This window comes from Jaculus jaculus, chromosome 1, assembly GCF_020740685.1.
Source record: "Jaculus jaculus isolate mJacJac1 chromosome 1, mJacJac1.mat.Y.cur, whole genome shotgun sequence".
NCBI lineage: Eukaryota > Metazoa > Chordata > Mammalia > Rodentia > Dipodidae > Jaculus > Jaculus jaculus.
This window is the reverse complement of record NC_059102.1, coordinates 309,566,151-309,575,390: the sequence shown is the minus strand read 5'-3', so window position 1 is coordinate 309,575,390 and position 9,240 is coordinate 309,566,151. Positions and strand designations below refer to the sequence as shown.

Here is a 9,240-nt window from a genome sequence, read left to right as displayed (position 1 = left end):
CTAAAAGTAGAATGATTTGCTCTCTTCTGGCTCAGTCTCTCAAATTTCTAATGAAATCATCAAGATATATGAAATAAATGGAATTTTCTGTCATCTAAGAAAAAATACAAAACATAGCCCGATCTTCTTCAGTGCCCACATCAAGCCTGACTGGAGCATATATTTGTAATACTGACACAGCTGAGGCAATAGGAGGTGGAGCAGGAAAATCCAGAAGCTCACAAGCAGCAAGAGAGATCCTGTCTCAAAAGAATAGAAGAAGAAAAACACCCTGAGGTTACCTGTGACCACCATGGCAAGTATGCACCCAAACACATCTACATACATACACATGCATAGACATATACATATGCATACACGTATGCATGCAAACATTGAAAATAGAAACAAAAAGAAGCCACTAGACGATAATGAGATATATACCACTGTTAAGAGAAGTTACCCGATATCAGAAATTAGGCAAAAGGAGGACTGCCTCTCCCTTCATGTTATACTGGAACTTTGTCTATCAGGTCCATTTCAAAAGTATTTCATTTTCTAACAGATATAGTATGATTTGATTTACTGTTTACTATTGGTTGGAGAAAAGACACTATAAGGTTAGATGATAATTTATAGATTTTCATCTAGTTGAGATGCAAGTAATTTGTACTGCAGAAAGAATAACCATGAAGTTATAGTTTCATTGGTCATTATGTTAACTAGGTAAATATCTAATCTAATATCTAATCTTATATTTGTCATTCCTTTTTCAGTGTCTAAAAGTTCTTCAAATGATTGACACCAGCCTTACCATCTACATGATTTTCTTGTTATAAGTTCAGTAAATCTTCGATGCATTCATTCTATATTTATACTAGGGAATATAGTTTTTAAGAAGTATTTAAAAACTGCTTGAGGAAAAAGTAGGGGAAACACTTCAACATCTTGAAATAGGCCATGACTTTCTGAATATAACCCCAGTTGCTCAGGAAATAAAACCACAGACCAACCACTGGGACATCATGAAATTACAAAGCTACAAAGCTTTTTTTTTTTTTTTTTTTTTTAGTGGGGTGGGGGTGGGTGAAATTACAAAGCTTTTATACAGCAAATGACACTGAGTAGAACAAAGAAGCAACCTACAGAATGGGAGAAAATCTTTGCCAGCTACACATCTGACAGAGGATTAATATCCAGGATATACAAAGAACTAAAAAAACTAAATAATAAATCAAACAACCCAATTAAAAATTCACTATGGAACTAAATAGAGACTTCTCAAAAGAAGACATACAGATAGCCAGTAAGCATCTGAAAACATATTCCATATATTCCATATCCTTAGCCATCAGGAAAATGCAAATTAAAGCTATTTTGAAATTCCATCTCGCTTCTGTCAGAATTGCTGACATCAAGAAAACAAATGACAATAAATACTGGTGAGGATGTGGAAAAAGAAAAACTCTTCTACACTATTGGTGGGAATGTAAACTGGTACAGCCATTGTGGAAATCAGTGTGGAGGTTCATGAGACAGCTATGTGACCTACCTCATCACTGAAGCAGACTTAAAATAAACCCAACATGGCTCAGGGAAATTTGTGGAAGAGGGGGCGGAAAGAATGTCAGAGCCACACATTGGGTCATGACATATAGAGACATTGCCTCCTACCCATAACTGATGGTTAACCCTACAATGCACGACCCATATTCCCCAATGATGAGGGTCCCTATGGAGGTAGGAGGACAGGGAAGAGGCTAACAATGGTATCAACTTGACTGTATACACTGAGTACAAAACTAATAAAAAAAAATAGATTTGCCATATGATTCAGCTATATCACTCCTAGACATATATCCTAAGGATTAGTCTAACTACCTTAGAGATACTTGCTCACCCATATTTATTACTGCTCTATTCACAACAGCTAGGAAATAGAACCAGCATAGATGTCTCTCAAATGATGAATGGATAATTAAGATGTGGTGCATTTATACAATTGAGTTGTATTCAGTGGTAAAGAAAAATGAAATTCTGAAGAAAAAACAATTATGAAATTTGCTGGCAAATGGGTGGATCTGGAAAGGATTAAACTTTGTGAGGTAACCCAACCCAGAAAGCTAAGCATCACATGTTCTCTCTCATAGCTACAAATGTTTAGATTTGTATGTTATTTGGAGTAAAAATTGGTAGCAGAGGCCAGTAAGCTAAAAGGGGGCTATAAGGGAGGGAGGAAAGGGGAGGACTTAAGGAAATGGTATTGTATATATGTAAGTACTTGAACAGATTACTGGGAGTGGAATGGCCTAAGTGAGGTCAAGGGAAGAGATTGAGTAATGAAAGTGTGAGGAAGGGTTAACCAAAATTTAAGGTGTTATGGGGCTGGAGAGATGGCTTAACAGTTAAGGCACATGTGTGTGAAGACTAAGGACCTGGGTCAATTCCCCATGTCCTATGTAAGCCAGATGCAAATGGTGGCACATGCATCTGGAATTCAGTTGCAGTGGCTAGATGCCCTGGCGTGCCCATTTTCACTCACTCTTAATCTTTCTCTCTCTCTCTAATAAATAAATAAATTTTCAAAAATTAAGATGTTATGAATAAGCCATATGGAAACCAACTTTATTGGATAATGGTATACCCAGAAGCCATAGATTGTTACTAGAAAGTTTTCAATGCCAGGGATGGGATACCTTCCAGTGACTTGTTGGCCAGGGAGGTCTCTGATGCCCCCAAAACATTATAGGCTATTGCCAAGGCTCTTAGTTTCCCACCAGAAATAGATGGTAAGACCCTATTGCTAAAGACTCTACATGCTTGGACTGCAGGCCACTGAGAAATCCATCTGGAGCTGAGGTGAAAACCTCCTCCCTATAGACCAGCTGACAGAAACCTGGAAAAAACTGCACTGTATGTAGCCCTATGAGAGAGATCATCAGTGGTGATAAACAGCAGTGGACACTGCGAGATTTAAGACTGGCCAGCCAGGCCAAATGAGCCAACTCATGCAATTGTAGTATGTCTGTTATGGGGGAAACCAACTGTTCTGTGGAAGGGAATACATGCCTGGTACTGCAAACCTAGTCAAAAGCCTATGGCATAGGGAGATGGGTCACAAGCCTTAGAGGTGTAACTCCTGCTTTTGTCTGGCTAAATGCATATATTATACTCACCGAACTTCCCTGTAAGCATTTTTTATAACATTCATATCCATATATTAGTGCTACTCTCACTTTTAGTTAAAGAAGCTTCTCTTTTCGGATGGCAGTGACCACTGGGATGACTCAAGAGGCACCGTAGTACTGAGAAGAAGTGACAGAGGAGAGTTCAGCACTGGTACATCTCCATCACACCCTCCAAGGCTCAGTGTCCATTGTGAAAGAAGTAGCCGGAAGAATGTAAGAGCCAAGGGAAGGGTAGAACTGCTTACAATGCCGTCTTCCATAAACAATTTGGTCTTGATATCCATGACCTCACAGTGTCTGGCACTACCTACACAAGACCCTCAAAATAGGAGGAAAAGATTATGGTATCAAAACAAATGAGAGACTAATTGAGAATGGGAGGGGATATGATGGACAGTGGATTTGTGAAGGGGAAAGTGGATGAGGGGAGGGAATTATCATGGTTTATTTTCTATAATTATGGAAGTTGTCAATAAAAGAAAAGTTTTGAAACATCACCCCAGAGTTTGGTGGCTTAATGCAACCATACTATTGCTCATTATTTCATCAGTCAGCAGTTCAGGTTGGCCTCACCTACGCAGTGCCTGTACAAGTCTCACTTGGTCTCTTACACAGGTGCAGTCAACTAGTAGTTTGGCTAAAAGCTGGCTGTGTCCTGACAGCCTTTCACCCTTTCTCACAGGTCTGGTGGTCACCTTGAGCTGTTGTACCTTGATTCTCTTCATGTGCCCTCCTCATCAGGACAGCCTGGGCTCCATTCCTAACAACTAGTTCTGAGAGAAAGAACCAATGTGCAAGAACTTCTTTCTTCCGACTTACCCATGTTCCACTGATCAAAGTCCCATGGCCAAGTCCAGAGCTAATGAAGAAAGAGGGCACAGAAGACACTGGGGAGAGTCAAAGAGCTACACTGGCAGAAGCCCAGAACATTCTGTTCTTCTTCACAAAACACCTGTCCTCAAGGGAAACTGTTTTATGAGAGCCTAGCAACTGTATCTTCCAGAGCCCAACAGGCTGGGAAAATGGAAATACTCAATTCCAGCCACTCTTCCTCATGGAAAATAAGAGGGAATGAAGAAGCTGAGAAGTGATTGATTTTGAAGGTCATAGCCCAGGAACAGAGGTTCACTAACAGGATTTTAGAATGCTTCTCCTTTCCCCATATTAAATACCACATCAATCGGACTCTTATCTAATGGGAAAAGGCAAATGAAAATAGCAATTTGTAAGTGTAGTATCATTTGCCCTAACCCTTCATGCTCCTGGGGTATTATATACCTCATCCTTGCTGTGGCTTCATGGAAGGCAAGGTGCCTCTCACCCTTGACTTTGGGCTTGGCTGTGGGACTTACTTTAGCCAATGGGATATTAGTAATACGCAAGGCCTTGAATGGCACTTGGACACAGGCTTGCCCTCTCCTATCATGTAATCCTCCATGAAAAGAGTCTCCTCCTAGTAGCTGCTGTCCTTTCAATCTGGAACCCAAAATACACATATCTGAGTGTACCTGAGCTCAGCCCAAAGCTGGAATCTCAGGCAGCTGACCCACTACTCACAGCACAGCTAAACAGGTAAACCAAGCCAGAATTAGCTGGGCAACAGTGGGTGTTCAGGTCAGTCAACAGGGAAATCAATGCTTCTTTATATGAAGCTGGTTTTGTAATGCCTTGTTATACAGCACACTGGTGGTTTGTTTGACTAATACAGAATCATGTAACTAGAAGTGATTTGGCATGGTGACAGGGCACCAGGTGTCCCAGAAACTATTATGATATGCTAGAAAGTGATGCTCTATTAATTGTAAGACCTGGGTAAATCTGCCATCTGTGATTACTTACAATGTGGTTTTGAGGCAGGCCGTTGATTGCTGCTAGCTTCATTGATAAAGTATCAGGGGAAGAAAGCAAGAAGACCTGAGGGTGGAAGAATTCACTGCTGAGTGGACTTAGAAGAGTGTGAAAATAAAAGAAGCTGCAGAGTTGGAAAAAACGAAACTATTTCTCATCAAATAACAAGAGTACTGTGGTGGTGAACACTTTTATAATCTCAGCATTTGATAGGCAAAGACAGGAGGGTCAAGAGTTCAAAGCCCAACTTGGGCTGTAGCGAGACTCTGTCTTTAAAATCTAAGGGCTAAGGATATAAGCTGAGTGCCAGAGCACTTGCCTAGCATGTTCAAGATCCTGAGTCCAAATCCCAACATGCACATTCCTCCAGCTCAAGGAAAAGAGAACACAAAAGCTCAGTTAGCTTGACACTTTCTAGAGATAAGGATCAAATCAAAGGGATGACCCTTTGGTAGGACCTTGGAAAGGATGGAGGTACCATACAGGGGATCCTTTCAACTATACCCAGCGAGACTACTGGGACATTAAACATCTTGTCCCAGCCTGAAGTGACCAAACTACCTGTGTAAAGAGAAAACTATATGTATGCCTATAAAAATAGTGGATATTGGGGCTGGAGGGATGGCTCAATGATTAAGATGCTTGCCCGCAAAGCCTAATGACCCATGTTCAATTCCCCAGTACCCACATAAAGACAAATGCACAAAGTGGTGCATCCATCTTGGAGTTTGTTTGCAACAGCTGGAGGCCCTGATGTGCCCATATTCATTCTCTCTAGCTCCCTCTCTCTCTATCTCTCTCCCCCTCCCTCTCTCACCTTTCTTCTATCTCTACCTGCTTGCAAATTAATAAGAAATTTAAAAATAATAATAAAAGAATAGAGGAACCAGGCATCATGGTACATCCCTTTAACTACAGCACTTAGGAGGCAGAGGTGGGATAATCACCCTGATAGTGAATTCCAGGTCAGCCTGGGCTAGAGCAATACCCTACCTCAGAACAAAAAACAGGAATAGTGGCTGTAACTGTGCTTTAATGAGACAAATTGGCAATATATCCTTAGGAAAATTTTGAGAAAAGAAGTACCCTACAAACCTAGTATAAAAATAAACAATTCTATTCAAGATTTAAAAGGATTTGTAAGTTTCCAACTTCTAAAGGCAGGAAGCAGGCTATGAAGGCTATTCTACAAACATGAAAAATGCATTCCCCGTCACCCTCCTCAGAAGAAATGAAGGAAAATGATGGGAAATGAAGGTCCTCCCAGAGTGCAAAGTCAAGATGCTGAAGAATAATGGATTTTGGTGTCACTCTCAGAAGCAGATCTGATGATCCCTACTCCCAGGACATGAAATCAGACAAAATTTTCCCACTGGGAATTCAATACTGCTGTAGATATGACTGTCCAGCATTCAAATGCTCCCCATTTTCAACTGAAATGGTTTATCTGGTTATCTTGTTTATTTTTTGAGAGAGAGAGACTTGGTGTGCCAGCACCTCTCCAATCAAGCTCCAGAGGCATGTGCCACCTAGTGCACATGTACGACCTTGCACCCGTATCACCTTTGTGCATGTGGCTTACATGGGATCTGGAGAGAGATCAAACTGGGGCCTTAGGTTTCACAGACAAGCACCTTAACAACTAAGCCATCTCTCCAACCATGGTTAATTTTTTTAACTTTTTTAATTGACAACTTCCATAATTGTAGGCATAACCCATGGAAATTCCCTCCCCCACCCAACACACTTTTCCCTTTGAAACCTCATTCTCCATCATACCCCTGCCCCCTCTCAATCAGTCTCTCTTTTATTTTGATGTTATCTTGTTTCTATGTCATCTTCTTAGTTCATAGAGCTGCTGAAGCAGCAAACTGGAGGGAAATGGTGACAGTCTGGACCACTACTGATGCTATGGTTTGGTGCAACTTTGCGGGACCTTGGAAGTGGTGTGAATATATTTAGCATGAAAGGGGCCTATAACTAGTGTGCAATGACCTATTGCTCTCACGCTTCACTGCCTCTTAGCATTATGATATATTGATACCTTTAGCATGGTCTCATGACAGGCAGAGTCCATCGCTCCCTCTCTTGACATTGAACTTGGTCATGCAACTTGTTTGGCCAATGGGATCCTGGAAGACATAATACGAACCGAGGATTGACACGTTCTTGCACAGTGGGGTTTACTTTGGGTGCTCCTGCAATTGATATGAGGGGACTTCCTCAGGGTGACCAATTCTTCAGTTTGATCTCACTGCTCTAAAACCTTGTGGTTTATAACAAGCATTTAGACACATGTTCACTGTTTTTTTGGTTGTTTGTGGATCGCATCATTGAGGCTAGCATCTACTGGCTCGTCTTCATTAGGCAACAGGTTGGATGGACTCAATTGTGGGTTGTGAGTTGGGTCAATGTCTGCTCCACAGGCTGATGCCTGCAGACCAGGCTAAAGAACCAGCTGCCTGGGAGAAGCCAAGCTCCCTATACATGCAAAGGTCAATTCTCTACCCACAGTGTGATATGTTGCAAAAGTTGACTACTACACTGTTTGAATTTAAGAATGTATTTTCTCAATGCTTTTGAGGTCATTCTCTATTATACCATTCAGTGTTCCTCCTAGGAGATATGTGTGAGATTTGTTGCAGACTCACTGCTATAAAGCACTTTGGTTTCCACAGAAGAACTAGTTTACCTTTGTCTTTTCCCTTGTAGGAAAAAAGGAGAGAAATAAACACATGCAAATATATGGGGGGGGGGGAATTACCTTGAGTATAAATAGTATTTATACGATCCAAAAAGAACTTTGCACTATGGTGGTTACCATAAGTAGTTAAGCATAAGTTACCTGAATGGAAAAGAAGCTTGAAACCATACCCTGTGAGGAACTGCTGAAGAAAACAGATATTCAGAGGCAGTGAGGGAGAATGACATAAAATGAAGGACAGAATACCACTAAGCTTCAGTGTTACATTTGTCTTGGGCTTCCCAGGAATATACTGCAGCTTTACTGAGTACTTCATATGGTGGGACTCATAGTCAACTCTCCCTCTGAGATGCAAGACTTCCAGGCAAGAGGATCTGGTCAGCAGTCACACGGTCTTGTCCTCTTCCTTTATCTCTACCCAGCATACCTGAGCATATCCACATGAAATGAGAATTATGCATTCCCCTGCCTCAGAACACCTCCATGAGGATCAATGCCGAGAGCACTAGGCCAAAGGTTGTCTTTGGTCACTAGCTCCGTGAGCTCTATTAAAGCAGGTACTATAACAAAACATACCAACACTCTGTTCCTTAAAATACTGATGTCCTCTACTCATAGCTACTTGCTTTCATGTCACCCCAGAAGGCTCTGTAATTCATCTCATTCTCTAGCCAGGACTGAATAGCACTGATGACCCTTTGATGTGCTTGCATGGCAGAGGTGCACAGTTCCCCAGAGGTACAAGTGGAAGACTATGAACCTCTTAGGATGTCTTAGGACTTCTATTTAGGAATCACACAATGTCATCTCCATCCACAGTCCATTGGCCAAAGTGCATCACAGGACCAGGCCAGGTGAGGAGGTACTGAAGTTCATTCTACACACAGCAAGAGTTCAGTGTTAAGGAACTTGCCTGCAAGGCCTAGTGACCTGGGTTTAATACCCCAGTACCCATGTAAAGCCAGATGTATAAAGTGGTGCATGCATATGGAGTTCTTTTGCAGTGGCTGGAAGCACTAGTGCACCCATTCATTCTGATTCTCATATCCCCCCCCTCTCTCTGCAAACAAATAAAATATTAAAAAAAAAAAAAAAACAGCATTGCTCTTTCTGGCTCCAGCTTCCAAGATGACAAAGAATTGAAGGAACAATGGTCAAGCCAATAAAGGCCACAGGTATGTGCAGCCTATTCACTGCATGAACTGCGCCCGGTGCATGCCCAAGGACAGGGCAATCAAGAAGCTCATCATTCGGAATGTAGTGGGGGCTGCCGCCGTCAGGGACATTCCCAAAGCAAGTGTCTTCGACGCTTATGTTCTTCCCAAGCTCTATGTGAAGCTGCATTGCTTTTTGAGTTGTGCAATTCACAGCAAGTTGGTCAGGAATCGATCTGGAGAAGCCCAGAAAGACCGAACCCCTCCACCCCGGTTTAGACCTGCTGGTGCTGCTCCACAACCGCCACCAAAGCGCATGTACAGAGAGAAGAGTGAAGAAAGTCTGTCTTGTCAGAGAGCAAAATAA

General features: G+C 41.8%; 1 pseudogene; it reads left to right on the top strand.

Annotated features, from left to right (window-relative positions):
* The first annotated feature begins 8,847 nt into the window (after positions 1-8,847).
* On the top strand, positions 8,848-9,240 carry LOC101599327 (annotated as a pseudogene).